Source organism: Rhinichthys klamathensis, unplaced genomic scaffold, assembly GCF_029890125.1.
Source record: "Rhinichthys klamathensis goyatoka isolate OS25496 unplaced genomic scaffold, OSU_Roscu_1.1 h1tg000015l_1, whole genome shotgun sequence".
Taxonomy (NCBI): Eukaryota; Metazoa; Chordata; class Actinopteri; order Cypriniformes; family Leuciscidae; genus Rhinichthys; species Rhinichthys klamathensis.
Window position 1 is genome coordinate 1,649,812 of NW_026606567.1, and position 15,932 is coordinate 1,665,743.

The 15,932-nt window shown below is 39.1% G+C and overlaps 1 long non-coding RNA gene across 1 annotated transcript; it reads left to right on the forward strand.

Annotated features, from left to right (window-relative positions):
• Positions 1-2,878: 2,878 nt before the first annotated feature.
• Positions 2,879-12,967, forward strand: LOC130068917 (uncharacterized). The gene is made up of 3 exons (XR_008803720.1): positions 2,879-2,963; positions 6,743-6,890; positions 12,872-12,967. It is a non-coding gene; the product is annotated as an uncharacterized LOC130068917 (long non-coding RNA).
• The last annotated feature ends 2,965 nt before the right edge of the window (positions 12,968-15,932 follow it).

A 15,932-nucleotide genomic window follows, 5' to 3' on the forward strand; every position in this document is an offset into this window, starting at 1 on the left:
TAAAATAAATGAAATATTCCCAAATGAAAAGTAAAATAAAAATATTTTGATTACACAATGATACACTGAAAATGATTTTCAGCTAGATAAGGCACTTTTTTTCCTTTTTTTTTTTACAAAGAATATTATATTGTTATGGCCTGTAACATCTTGTGATCTATGACAATGATTAACAATTTATTAAAATAATTAAAAATATAACCATTTGAAAAAAAAAAAAAAGCGTAAAAAAAAAATAGTGACTTTGGACACCAAATGTACCTGCAATTATAAATCAATGTCATGACAACCTTTAAGCAAAAGTTATCTAGGCTTTTGGAAGTCGTTATTTGGACAGACAGCATGTGCACAAATCAATTGAATCAAATTCAATAGGCCAATATGAGGCTGAGAGGGGAGCTCAACTTTGTCAACACATGCTGTTAATGGAGAGAAGACCTCCAATGATCGCTCGACCACAAGCGGCTTTCTTAACCGGATCACTGCGACTGCAGACCTACATGAAATGTTCATGTGACCAAAGAGGATTCACACACACACATTTAACCTATCAGCTCTCATATTTAGCTCTTCCTCACATCTTGTAGCTGCGCGCAGACTAGGCCTACAGGTGAAAATCAAACATTCCCAGCTCCAATTTAAAAGTGAATACGTATTGATTTGAGTGTTAAAAGTAAAGTGGTTTGATTGATCTGTCTGCTGCCCTACAAAGTTCGTTAGGTGTTAATGTACCTTCGGCTCAGATCAAAGAGAATCTTTAGAGTTCGTGTCTTGACAAAAAATCCATTTCATAAACCAGCAAAATGTGGATACAGTCTGTCACCTAGTGGCCAGTTATATGCACAGGCACTCTTGCCATGGAAAATATTACCATGGTACATGATCAAAAACGTAATACAGGCCTACAAATAGTGCTTAAAAGTAGTTAAGTTAATAAATGATTATTAATGTATTCAAAATTGTAACTCGATTCTCAAATAAAATGCTAAAAAAAAAAAAAAAAACACGATGGAAACTGAAATGGAAATGAGTTGGAAAGTAAAGGATGAAAGTGGTGACAACTTTGAAGAAGCTCAAATATAAGATTAGGTTTGATTTTGTATAACATGTTTGGTTGCTACATTGTCAGGCTTCTTTTTTAATTATTTCATAAAACAATAATAAAGAATGAGTCAGTATTCCAAATATATTTAATTGTACAACAGTGCTGTTGAATGCTCGAATCTGATCGGTCGACAAACGTTCTAAGATGTGCAATTATTTTAATGCAAACGTACGGCTAAGTAGTTCCAGGCAGTTCTTGACCGCATTACATTTCAATGTCACTTCGCCAAATGATTTCAGTTATGTTAAGTTAAGGTCCTTACAGACTACAACAGCAAAAGAACCAAAACCAACAACGTCACTGACCCAACAAATAAATATAGTAAATAATAGGATAAAAGTTACAAATTATTTTATAACGTTTTATTATGTGTAGCTATAGCATATCCTTCTCCCACTCTCTCTCATAATCAAACGCACACACACCGGCACAGAAACGTGTTGTCAGCGCCAGTGTTTGAGAAAGTTACTTTTAATAGTAATGCATTAAAATATTGCGTTACTCCCCCAAAAAGTAATTATTTGCGTTACTCAGTTACTTTTTAGGGAAAGTAATGCGTTACATTACTTTTGCGTTACTTTTTCTCTTCTGGGCTGGGCTGTTTGTTTTTTTTGTTTTTATGGCAAATGTAAAGGCCCTTTCACACCAAAAGTGAAATAAATGAGCTGAAAGAAATGCAAATTCATGCCTGTACAGAAGAGGGCGCAGCTCAAACAAAAATGCCAGCCGTGCTCCAATTCTGGATCACAGAAGAATAGGATGCAGGAGAAGGAGAAGAAAAGAAACCCAAATGTTTATCTAAAGTTGAATTGGATCTTCAAAGGTTAACAGCAAAGACATTGCTTTAAAAAGTGAGATTAAACACATAAAGCATATTTCTTTTATTTAACATTAAGTATTGCAGGTTTGCGTAATATTCTGAGTTTGCATTTCACTGTTTTTATTCATTTTAAGGAATACTGAATCTGTTTTTGTGTAAGTGAGATGAGTAAATGTTTGGTCATATTTAGTCTAAAACTAGTCTATAGAATAACCATCATGGTTACACAGCGAAAGCTTACCCGCAGTTTCTCTTAACATGGGGACAGGACTCAGGAGAGGTGTCTGTCAATAAATGTTAAAACAAAGTTATTTGCATTACTTATTTAAAAAAGTAACAGAGATATTTTATTGTAAATATAAAAGTAATGTGTTACATTACTAGTTGAAAAAAGTAATCTGATTACATAACTCGCAGTGCTCGTAATGCATTACCCCAACACTGGTTAGTGTTGCTCTGATGATTTTATCAGCAAAGTAGTTTAACAACTTAAAAGCTACATGACATTTCTCACTAGCGAGGTAATGATGGCACTGTTCTTGAAGCAGATAAACTTACAGTTCCGCTAGTAGTAGAGACTCTGCTGCCGAACACTGTTGAGAGACGCAAAGACTCAGGTAATTCACTTACGATTAATCTCTCTCTCTCTCTCTCTCTCTCTCTCTCTCTCTCTCTCTCTCTCTCTCTCTCTCTCTCTCTCTCTCTCTCTTTCCAGTGTTTCCCACACATAGACTAATTCGTGGCGGTGCGCCACAGAATCAACACCGGCCGCCACATATTGCGTTTCGTTATTCATTTATTTTTTTTAAAGCTATTTAAAACACACAGAGTATTCGTTCAGCTGCATTTCCTTTCCCTGTTCTCCCTCCATCTCTGTCACTCACGCGTCTCTCTCACATACACGCACAGACACACACACACAGCCTCTCCCCTCCGTGCACACCGTCTCCATGAAAACGAGATCATCCCTGGAAGCGTGGAAGCTTGGCCTATTTGGTGCAGAGAAGACTGCTGGCGAAATTCACAAGTTCACGAAAGGTTGGTATCTCGTGAACACCTTTACACAATCACACATTAAAAAGTGCTATAAAAAATATTTTATATTCTGAATACAATGTTGTCAAGTGTGGTAATGTTGGAGTCCCGACCTGACCCTTAGCAAACAAGCGATTGCGCCTTCTTTAGAAAGTTAACTAGTCGCAAGTTTGCGGTAAAATGCAGTTGGGTTGTCGAGGTCAAAATACTATATGTAGCAGCTGTGAATCAAATAAACTTATTATAAATAATGTTATGTCTTTTTTTACTCTTACAATGAGGCCTTGTCCACACGGACACGGGTATTTTTATAACCGGAGTTTTTCCTACGGCGTTTTTAAAAAAAATCCCGTCCACACATGCTCGGTCTCCGTCTACATGAAAACGCAAAAACACGCTATCAAGCGCGGTCAAGAGCATGCCACGCCAGCAGGCGGCGATATAACCCTTAACCGTAAAGCCACGTTGGCCAATCAGAAGCGCAAATCTGACGTCAAACACAGCGGATAACGGCGCACATTCTGACGTCGCAAGGCAAAAACCCCGGTTTCACTGTCTACACGACAACACTGTAACCGGCGTTTCTGAAAATCCTCACCCTGGCAGGGGTTTTCAAAAATGTTCGGTTTCAGTGCGTTTCCGTGTGGACGAACGGCCGAACCGCATAAAAAAAGTCACGGTTATAAAAATACCCGTGTCCGTGTGGACAGGGCCTGAATGTTTGCTGCTTCAATCCAGATGAGTATTGAAAAGTATTTTCCGCGACTGAAAAAGGCACGTGTTGAGGATGAGGGCCATTCCCCCCCCCCCGAGGTGTGGTAACCGTCCTATAAGCGGATTAAGCCGTTTAATTATTGTTAAATAATGCACACCCGAGGTGTAACATGTTTTTTTTTATAATTCAATAGCCCGTCGTCAATTGGCTTTATGCACAGCTTCACTACTTCCTGAACTTCAGCCAGCCCTTTGTTTCCTGTCTGTCATTATTGGACAAACTGATTAATCCAGGTGTGCCTGGCCTCAGTAACAATAATCCTGCACACCTGGATTAATCAGTTTGTCCAATAATGACATACAGGAAACAAAGGGCTGGCTGAAGTTCAGGAAGTAGTGAAGCTGTGCATAAAGCCTATTATTCCTAACATAATCCACTCACAATATGCTAATTAGCCCTTGTGCTGTTCCTGCTTGACAAGCAAATCCGCTGGTCCAGCCTGTGAGGATGTTCCTGCTGTTCCACTATATGACCAGATGAGGTCACTGTTTGTCAAAATATAAGGTATTATCAAAATGAGCTGCCATAACCGTGGCCTCCTCTGCCGAATCTCATGACAGGAGTCAAGGCTTCCAGAAGGAAACCAGCATGAAGAAATCTGGAAACCATTAAGCAACCTGCTAGAGCCGCGATTTGAGCGGGCGAGAGATAGAGGACGGGAGGGGGAGAAAGGGGGATGGGTTAAAACTGGGAGTGGAACAGAATGAACGATCAACTTCTTTTTCCTCCTTGACTTCAGTCTCAGTAGACAGACACACACATACACAACTGCCTTCATTTGGATTCCAGTACGACCCCTCCCATACTTTTTTCCTTTGTCTTTGCAAAGCAGTTTGTCTCAGGATTAATTTCTCGAATGCTAGAAAGGGTGGGACGTGGCTGCAAGCGGGCAGGCGGGAAACTCGCCCATGGGCTGCAGCTGTGGTCCACACATCTGTCATGATCATAGATGGGCGACACCATAGACACTTGGTTTAAATGCAAGAACTGACAGTAGCCAGACAGCATGTCCTTTCAGCCTGTCATCTCCAGCAAATAATGACCGCATTCATGTCTGAGGCTTCACCGCAAAACAATAAAACAGTTGAGACAAGGAAGATGGTTGTATCTTCCTCTCTGGCCCATCACCAAAAAATGTGTGTAACTGTGTAATATGTGAAATTTTTCAATGTCACATACTTTTCTTCTTGCCCAGCTCAATATGAAGAAACAACTGTAAGTGCTGCATTTGTAGGTTGATTTCCACAAACATTGTAAATATTTTTTCTGGCACAGTTCAAATATTGCTGTGTCAATGTAACATGTAAAAAAAATATATTTTTTTATTGGAAAATTAAACATTTAATCAAACTTAATCCTTAATTAAACAACTGGGAGGATACCAGTGATCAAACTAAATTTATAAAAATCATCTGTCAAGTTCCCGAATCTTACATCAGTATATGCGAGTAAGATGGACGACTACAAGGACTCGTCTCAAGATCCATTACCATCAATTGCCAAATGTATGAAAGAAGATCATTCAAGAATAGAACATATTCAAATCAGACCGTAGTTTGTGCATTCAAAATGTCAGTCAAAATATAATGCACATCACACTTTGTACCATGTTCACTAAATTATTTAGCATGCAGTAAATTTCAGCAACTGAAGAACATCACTATTATCACTATATAATAATATCACTATTATTTAAAAAATACAGTAAAAAGACAGTAAAATTCTGAAATAGTATTACTATTTCAAAGAACTGTTTTCTATTCTAATGTATTATAAAATGTCATTTATTCCTGTGATCAAAGTTGAATATTCAGCATCATTACTCCAGTCTTCAGTGTCACATGATCCTTCAGAAATCATTCAAATGTGATGATTTGATGCTCAAGAAACATTTCTTATTATAAATGTTTAGAACAGCTTAATATTTTTGTGGAAACCATGATACTTTATTTCCAGGATATTTGATAAATACAAAGTTCAAAGGAACAGTATGAATAGTAAAACTATGAATATCTTTACTGTCGCTTTTGATCAATTTAATGCATCTTTTCTAAATAAAAAGTATACATTTCTTTCAATTATTATTATTATTTAGTATTATTATATTTGAAAGGACAACTTACTGAAGTGCAACTGTGTCTGTGGGGGTTTAAAGCAAACAAACAAAAAAGGTTAGATGGTTGGGAAACACTGGGTTTAGTCCAGCTCCAATATGTTATAGCATAAATCAAGAAAATAAAATGTAAGGCCCAACCCTAGAGTCCAGATTCTCTGTTCCACTCCCTCTCCAAAATACAGTTCACCGCTGATGATATGCAGATGGTCCATAAAGTGCATCAGCTGATCTTTTTGGACTTCTGCACATTTGCTTGTTCTTGGTGAAATACACTGAGCTGAGTGTCCAAAGTTTTATTCAACTTTTCTGGGCAGAGGAGCCAGGCCATGATATCCACTGCTGGAGACACTATTTTGTTCGTGTCCTTCATTTGTTTGCAGATCTAACCGCTATGAGCAAAGGGCTTTGAATTTAACAGCCCTTCGGAAAGTGTATTAAACTAAAAATTATAATAAAACCCAAATGGAAAGAATACTCGACTGCACTAGCTGTGCTTGAAACTCATCTAACAGTAGAACTGCTTTTTCCATCAAGCATTTTCCAAAAGTATTTTAGCTGAGAGCGCAGCCGCTCTTGAGTACATGCCGATGGACGACTCCAGATTGTGGTCTGAGAAGGATCGGAAAATGTAAACATACGGCAGTTTGGCAGTGACCTCTGACCCTGGGCCCATGGGACCGCACACATGGATGAGGAACAGTTTGGATGAGATGAATGTTTGATGTGCGGTTTAAGGGTTTGAAATCACTATGGATCAGAGTGAAGGACTAGGTGTTCGGATCTCCCCACTTGTACCCGTGTTTTATGTCCACAGTTTGTACGGATGATTGCGGTTGAGATTTTTTCAACGTTTTCATGTTCACATTGTAATTCTTTCTCTCTTTCCTCCAGAGAGTCTGTCTGTTGCAATAAGCAGTTTCCTGCATAAATCAAAGCCCATTGGAGTCGTCTCAGATACTCCTAAATCTTACTGCTGCACTCGCTCGAGGAGCATTTGCCACTTTAGCGGGACTGTAAACTGCAAGTGTGAAATGAAAAGGTATTTAATGAACCTTAATAACAGCCTTGCAGACAAAACATAATTTAGAGACATATACTAGCATATTCCATCTACTTTACGCTCACTTAAGCCGGGCTCAGACATCATGAGTTTTTAAATCCTAACCAATTATGAAATCTGGTTGTATTACGCACATAAGGAGAATCTTCACAGATGGTCTTCTCTCAAATCTCAAACATGCGCACACTACAAGATGGTGACATCACGCACTACAAGATATTATTACAATTATCATGCCAGAGGCAGCACCTCACATGATCTCATGCGGAAGCGGATGTAAACGAAATGGATATTGTCTGTTTTCCAGCAAGAACTGGAGGTGAGATTTAACTGCCTAATTGAATATCTGTTAACAGTAGTATGCTAGCTAACGTTAGCTTCAAGGGCTAAAATGTTTACTGTTGCTTTGCGACACTAAGGTGATTTCTCTCCAGCTCTTCAGAAACTGAAAAATATACAGAGAGAAAAGGTTGACTCTAGGCAGAATGCAAATGCGATGTGATGACGACTTTGCTTACTAGCGTATGACGTTATCTAGTGACATTTAGCGAATAGGCTTCAGCTACTTTCCATAATTTCCAGTTGCCAACGGATGTAAACGTCTGTTTTTCACTGGAGGTGAAAGCAGCTGGAAAACAAGAAAGAGGTTGCTTTTGGCATTAAACTATATACAGATAGGCTACAATTAAAATGCCACATCTATAAAATATAACATTTACTTATCTAATCTGTCACGTATTAATCAGCTGTTTTCCCATAGTAGATGGTTACAGTAGAACGTCACAAAGTAGCAGATTTGCGCACCGTTCCATCAGCACCTGTTGCTGAAAGTCCCACAAGCAGCTCCTCCAACTCCGCCAACCCTACTTCTCTCATTCACCTCTGTCTACTGTAGACTTGTCTCTCATTGGCTATTCTGAAAGTACTGACAAAATCATAGTCGTAATCATATCGATTTAAAATCCTAAATATCAAGCAGTTGATATTATCGGGGGTGGCCTGGATGTGTCTGCGAGTAGATCTGGAGGTTTTGATCTGTAAACGCCTCACATTACCAGATAATCTGGGCCAAACATTGTAACTGAACAAGGTCCTGGGCCAGATTTTTTCTCAGATTGTCAGGAGGGGTAAAAAAATCGGGGGATAAATTGGTCTAAAACTCCTGTATAGTCTGAGACCGGATTTAGGGCCATTCAAACAGTTTTGCATTTACTTAAGTCCATTAGTTATGGACTTACACATTATGCACATACAGCATTCACACACTAAGAGAGCATGTCATGTGGAGTCACGTCCCATTCACCGAAATGAAAAAGATTTGCACATGGATGTGTGAAACAATTTTGGAGCATCACTGTACGTTCACACCGCCGCCGACTTGAGCTTCCAAAGCGGCCGGAAGTCATTCATTTTCAATGGAAGCTGGCTTTTCTCAGCTGCAAGAGCGTCAATCGGCGTCGCGTTTTGGGCCTTTTGAGCATTTTGAGCGTCAATCAGAAAGTTGAAAGAAGCTCAACTTTATGGTAATGAGCTGTGACGCGGTTCAGCGGCAAGCAGCGGCAAAACGCCAGCAACCAATCAGAATATAGACGTCCTTCACGCTGGCTGATTCCGGAGAAACACACAATGTAAACTTTCGTTCCTCCCAAAAAATTAGTTCCGAGAAAATGGAAGAGAAGCTAATAATCGCCGTTGCTGGGTTTCCTACAGGTTTCCTATCATTTATGACATGATGTTGTTTGCTTATAGGGACCGCATGAGCGCAACTTTTATTTGAAATATTTACGAATGCTCGTTTTAAAGCGGGAATGCAATTAATTTGCTCACGGTGACACCGATTTGACCGCAAATAATAATAATAGCTAACTATTCTTTTTTCCCTGACCAAATGTGACCAAAACGGTTATAAAAATGCTGTCATTATAAAAGGTTTCTTCAATGTATTGCTTGTTTTTTTCTGTTTATTACATTTCCTGTTGTGACACTTCTATTCTCCCTACAACGTCAGAGCGTTCAAAGCGTCCAAAGCATCAACAAGCTTCCCCGTACTTTTTGACAAGTATCCTTGACAGGGCGGCCAGAGCTTCTTTGACGCTCAAGTCGGCGGCGGTGTGAACATACAGTCAGAATTGCACTTTTGTGTTGCTACCCCACTGGAATGATGGTCCATATTCCTTAAGTGATGTTTCCAAAAATGTTAAAAGTCAATAATTGTATTCCTTAAAACTCACCTTTGATCACCAAAATGACATATTTGAACGTTAAACATTTTTGTCATGCCTTAAAATAGCTTGAATGTAGCCCTACACCCTTGCCTCATTTAGTATAAGCGGTTCTATGAATATGTAAATTAGCCCCGCCTCCACTCACTCGCACCAGCTCAGAGATCCACTCGTTGACGATCACACGTTGATGTGATTGGTTACAAGGTAGTTTGTGACGTCAGAAACACCAGAGATTTCAATCCGCGTTTTTGAGACTGTCTTTGGTTCACTGCAGTTTTAAGGAGAAAATACTCAGCAATAGTGTTGACTTGTGAATTTGGACATGGTTTGTCTTAAAGCATATTTAAACCACCACAAAAACAACATTAAAAGCTTGATTTTCTCCACATGGGGACTTAATACATTGACACTCATGTAGATGCCGTAAGAGCTACAGAAAAACACACAAACAGAAACAAACACTTAATGACCCCAACAAAATAACCAACATGACAATAAAGCAATCACATCATACAATTACTAAATGATAGTCATTTATCTCGTAACCCTTTCAGTGAGATGCACAATACGCTACGTGTGCATGAGTGCAAGTATGAGCAATAAGTTGCTGGCTGCAGTTCAATTAATGGCCACCGGTGTCGCTAATAACAAGGGGAATTCTGCACATAGCCCGGTCATGAAACCCCCCTCTATCAGCTCAAGTCTAGCTCATAATCTTTTTGAAAAATGCAACTTAAATGGGCGTGGATGGCTGTGAGAAGAAGGGAGGGAGTGGGTGTGGCACGGCAGGGGAGAGGGGGAACTGTCATCAGCCAGCAGTGTTGCCAGATGTACGATAATTATCGTATTTGTACAATAATTTTGACCTCTGTACAATGTACGATCAATAATGAACAATAATCTCAGAGTTTTCAGTCGTTCGTCCAAACACACATCCTACCGCTTCTCTCTCTGACCCCGAATCATTTCGCAGGCTCGCCTGCCTGCACGTACACACACACACAACACGGTGTCGCCCGGCCCGCACGTCAACACTACACATTCACAAGTCTCCCGCATTAAGCATACAATTGATATATTATCGAAATATCTAAAATGTTCATAACGACCGCTTATTTAACAAAAGGCAAGCAAAATGACCAGGGTTACATTTTAGACACACTCTGAAGGGATAGAAAAGTCCTCAGGACTTGGTACCGCATTACTCGCAAGACGTAACTTGCATTGGTCATCGACAAGGCCGAAGTCCACCATTCTCCAATTCTCGAAGCTCTCTCGGGTAAAATGTTTGCGGCACTTGCGTCCCATGATTGTCTCTCTCCTTTACTACGCGATATCACAGTTTGACATGTCTGTGGAAAGATCCACGTGGTGTCATGAATAATTAAGAGACCGTGTCTTCTCATAGGATATAAAAACTCAGTCTCATTAATAATTATGAGAGACCGATGAGTCATCAACGCACTACACTGTGCACTGCCACGTCACAGCCTGCGATGAAGATTTTAAACCCGGAAGACGAAAATAGCTGGAAAAAACTAACATTTAACCATTTTCGCCCTACTATTAAATCTAACAGATGCTAACATTGTCTTCAATGTTGTTCAACACACATACCTCTGTTAAAATCTCAGAAAATTTGGTTTAGGGTTTCATGACCCTTTAAGCTAGTGGCAAAAAAACCTGCAAGATCTAAAGACGCATTTTTTAAAAGATTAAACATCTTTTAACTTTTCATTTTTAGACTGCAGTGTCATGCATAAAACACAGGGTCTTGAGATGTGTTTTTTAAAAAGTTGAACTGCTTTTAACTTGAGCGCTGTGTTTTTAAAATGGCATGTCATGCACAAGATGCTGCAAAAGAAACGCAATGGTCAACACTTCTAGAGCATGTTTACATAGAAAAACAATGGGAAAGCAACGCAGTAAACGTGTTCTGTGTGAACTGCATCTAAAGCAGTTTTCACACTGGATTATATTGCTTGATCCTGTTTGAACGCCTCATTCGGCCAAATTGTGTTGGAACCAAATGCTCATGTTTTACATGAATCGCAACCCATGCAGTTCCATGTTGATACACAGTGGAGTTTTAAAGACCGCTTACCCTAACCAAACTAAACTAAAATATGACGTCAAATAGACTCAGAAGAACACTAAACATCTTGAAAGACTCTTCAATCAAATGTTTTTCCAGGCTTTACACATGTGTTTGGCGTTCTGGATATTAATATTTGTCCACTCCCCCACAGATATTACTGATAGGGCCCATTAAATGCTTTCCCCTTCATTCACACCTCCCTCCCTCCAAAGGGACCTTCACTCTAATGCATTCAGCATTGCATTGAGCCACGTGAGAATACACACACCAACACACAATGTATGTGCATGGGTGGCTTCTCAATCTCACTCGCTCTCCCTTACTCCATCGTTTCCCCTCATTCATTTATTATTATTTTCTGCTGTGTAGTTTATGATTTGTGGAATCCCTCATGAACTTGAATAAGTTTCCACCAATAAAAAGACAACACCCAATACATGCATGCTTTCCTGTTTGCAAAAGCCACATAATGCTGGCCCTGTTCAGCACTGGAGTTGTGGTATGTTGTCTAATATAGGGAAAGCATGCAAGGTGATGACGGGGTCAGATCTGGCCAGGAAGTGGGAGATCACAGGGGGTCATTTGCTTTTGGCATGTATTAAACTCTAACCCCCGCAGACTTCCACCTCCTTTTCAATCCCAGTCCAGCCCCATCTGTTTTATTTCCCATAGGGTGTGAATGCAGTTCTTGTTATATAGCATGCATAAATTACATTAAATGGTTAAACATTATGTGGAACAGCTCTGGGACCTGTGTTTCTGTGACTGCATTGGTAGGGTGATTCACTCAAAAATACAGATTCATTCAGGAATTAAACCTCAACTCTGTGTTGATCGAAGACGGTTTATGCAGCTTTGGCTTCGTTTGGAACTTGTTCCATTGGTGCAACTAATATATTGTGTCTAAATTGTAGGTTACTGAATATTAACTTCTTGTTAGTTGAACTTGTGTATAAAAGCAAAATCACACTTGCAGTTGTGCTTGAGTGTGATATATAGTGTGCACGTCACAACTTGAATATACTATATTTGTTACAGCTATTTGTAAAAAAAAATATATGTGAAACATTTACCTATGTGTAAATGTAAACAGTATTGTCACATGTATGTTCTGTTTTGGTTTAGTTCTAGTTCCTGTACCTGTTTCATTTGTTCCCATTTTCCCGCCACTAGTTTGTTTCTATGGTAACTGATTTGAGTTACACACCTGTTTCAGTTGAAAGATTCCCATGTGTATTTAAGCCCTAAGTTCTTTGTTCTATGTCATAGCCGATAGATAGGATACGGCACGATTACAAACCGTTCTCGGCCCAGAATTCTCAGCACGGTTGGCTAATTTTGCTGAACTGTGCTGGTATTTGTCACTTGTCTGTTGCCTGGCTACCAGCTCTCTCTTCCTTTAAAGGCACATAGTGTCCACAGTGCATAAGCTCCGATCTTACAGAAGCTTATTAACATCAACCTTGGCTTCGAGCTCAGAGCAAAGCATGGACTTTCCATTACTGCACACTACTTCCTTTTTTTTACTTGTTCTTCTCACATCCTCTCTCAATGGATGCAAACAACGAGATGGATTGTCTTTTAGGTTCCTTATTCTATCAGCCCAAGCCATTTTCTCTGTCTGTCCTGTCCCATAGTTTGACGTCTTCCCATTGCTCTGTTGGCTGAGGGTGGAGAAATACTGGAGCGTTTGGCATTTCCCTGAGCGCTCCATGCCAATTCACCTTAGCGCTGCATCATGGCATCTGTAAGGAGTACATCACAGCTGGGATAGAAAAACAAAGTATTGCCAAATGAGAGAGCAGGTTTGTGAGTGCACTTTGTACAAATGGGGCATGAAGAACATACTGAAGCTAAGAAGCAAAAACGGGTTAGTCAGAAATGATCATGGCATTCGAACAGTCTCACAATCTTCATTAAAAATGTCCTCAGTTTAGTGGATTATATCAAGCTGTGGGAATCTTTAGATGTTATTGTGTTTAAAGATGCTGGGAATATTATCACATGTTTGAAAGCAAAATAGAGAAGTGGCTTTAACCACCTTTATGCTCAGATACACTGCCCGGCCCCCCAAAAAAGTTGCTGTTTGGATTTAAATCGGCAAAGGCTTAAGAGTCTATGATTGGATCATTATTGCAGTGATTAATTAGCCTGATGTCGTCATACTCAGATTCTAGTCAGTATGTGAGTCTGATACTGCTCCATTGGGCTGTGATTATGGGGCGTGTTTCACCAAACCAGGAAAAAAAAATGCCTCTGCACTCAGTTGGATAGACCGAATCTCGTAGTAAGGACGGCAAAAACATCTTTCCAATCGACAAATGCCTTGATCGCGATTCTCTGTTCCTCTTTTAAAAATAATGCGCTGTATAGATCTTCTATAATAGACGCGATGGCTGAACACATCTCAATTCTCCAGAGGCAGCCATTCTTTGTTGTAAACGAATTCAACCCAAGCACTCTTTGGTGACGTGGATGATTACGTTGCTGTTGACCATCTTTCCATCATTGTATAAAGCCCGCTCTGACAATTTGATTGGTCCGAACAGCTTTGGTTCGGGCATACTTGCTTCACAACGGATCAAGTCCAGACCGAACTTCCCATCCTCAAATGTTATGGGCGGGGCTAAGTTTGGCTGGCATCCAGGCTAGTGATTAATAGGTTTATAGCATGTTGTATGTTTGGTAACAGTTCTTCTAACCATAATTGATGGAGTGTGTCCTTGCATGAAGACACATCATGGCCATATAGGATGACAATCTTTTGTGGATTTAACGGCTGAAAATAATACTAAAAACTATGTGTAGCAGAATATGCCTCTGTTAATATTTGCTGGTATGTGTATATACTCACATGCTTCAGTGATGAAGATCTTCTCTGCCTGTCTGAAATACAAACATTTTGTGAACTCTTGATTCCTGACTAGCTCTCATGTGATTTAATTCATCTGCGTGCAACTTAATTTGGTCAAACTTCCATGAAGGCATGCAATTTCAATCATACAACATTCCTCTCTTTCAGGGTAAATGAAAAGTAGAGCGTTAAAATGGGTATATTTATTTTCACTTGGGGAGGCTGTTCTTGGGGCACACGACACCCAGAATTCCTCTCCAAACCGCTCACCTCCTTTTGACCTTGAAAAAAATCTAGTGGTGTTAAAACACCCCAATTTCATTCATCCTCCTTCATGCAGAACCACAACAGAGACTAGATAAATTAGATCAGCATGTGGGTGTAAAAACCTCAAATGTAAACTGCTTGAGGGAAATGCGACTGCAGAGACGAAAGGATGAAACTTATTCTGATTTGTGGAATGTGTCTCCTGCTTTCATTCCTCTGTCTGTTTTTATCGGTGTGTGTTGCACAGATCTGTGTGTATGCTACACTCTTAAAAATAAAGGTCCAAAAGACCATTTTCACAGTGATGTCATACAAAAAAAAAAAAAAAACATTTTTGGTTCCCAAAGCACCTTTCAGTGACAGTTCTTAAAAGAACCATTTTTTTTATTATCTAAAGCAGGGGGGGTTTCTATGGAAGCTTGTTTTTGCTACTGAATAAAAAATTCAAATTGCAGATTATAAACTCACAATTGCTAGTTGTAAAATCAGAATTGCAATTCTCGCAATTGCGAGTTTATTGCTCGAAATTACAACTTTTTTTCTCACAAAGTTTATAATTGACAATTATGACTTTGTCTCGCAATTCCGACTTTTTTCTCGCAATTGTGTTTGACTCATAATTCTTTCGCAAAAGTTTATTTTTAAAATTCCAAATTTATAACTCAAAATTCAGACTGTTTTCTCGTAATTGCAAGTTTATAACTCATAATTCAGACTTTTTTCTTGCAATTCAGAATTTATAACTCGCAATTCAGACTTTTTTCTCGCAATTCAGAATTTATTTCTCGCAATTCTGACTTTTTCCTCGCAACTGTGTTTATGACTCATAATTCCGACTATTTTCTTGCAATTGCCATGTTTATAACTCAGAATTCTGACTTTTTTCTCGCAATTACAAATGTATTGCTATTGCTATTTTCAGAATTGTGAGATAAAAACTCGCAATTGTGAGTTAAAAAAAATCATAAGTGTGAGATCCAAAAAAGTCACAATTACCTCTTTTTTTTTTTCTTTTTTCTTTTTTTGCCATGGCAGAAACAAGCTTCCATGGTTTTCAATACTTTAGATGTCACTGACCCCCAAATATAAATGTCCAAATTCTAGGAATCCAAAATGTATTTATCTTTAGATTTATATTTTACAAATGTAGTTTTTTTATTTTGTTTGTTTATTATCTAATATTTATTTAACTAAATGTTTATTTAGTTAATTAGTTTAATAATTTTTATTCTTTATTTTATTTTTTTATATTTTTACACTATACTTTTCTGTAAACTTTTACACAGACTCTCTAGCAATACCTTGTGGCCCTCTGGTTGTCCCCGGACCCCAGATTAAGGCCTTGTCCAAATGGACACGGGTAATTTTATAACCAGAGTTTTTCCTTCAGCGTTTTAAAAAAAATCGCGTCCACACATGCTCGGTCTCCGTATACATGAAAACGCAAAAACACGCTATCAAGCGCGATCAAGAGCATGCCACGCCAGCAGGCGGCGATATAACCCTTAACCGTAAAGCCACGTTGGCCAATCAGAAGCGCAAATCTGACGTCAAACACAGCGGATAACGGCGCACAT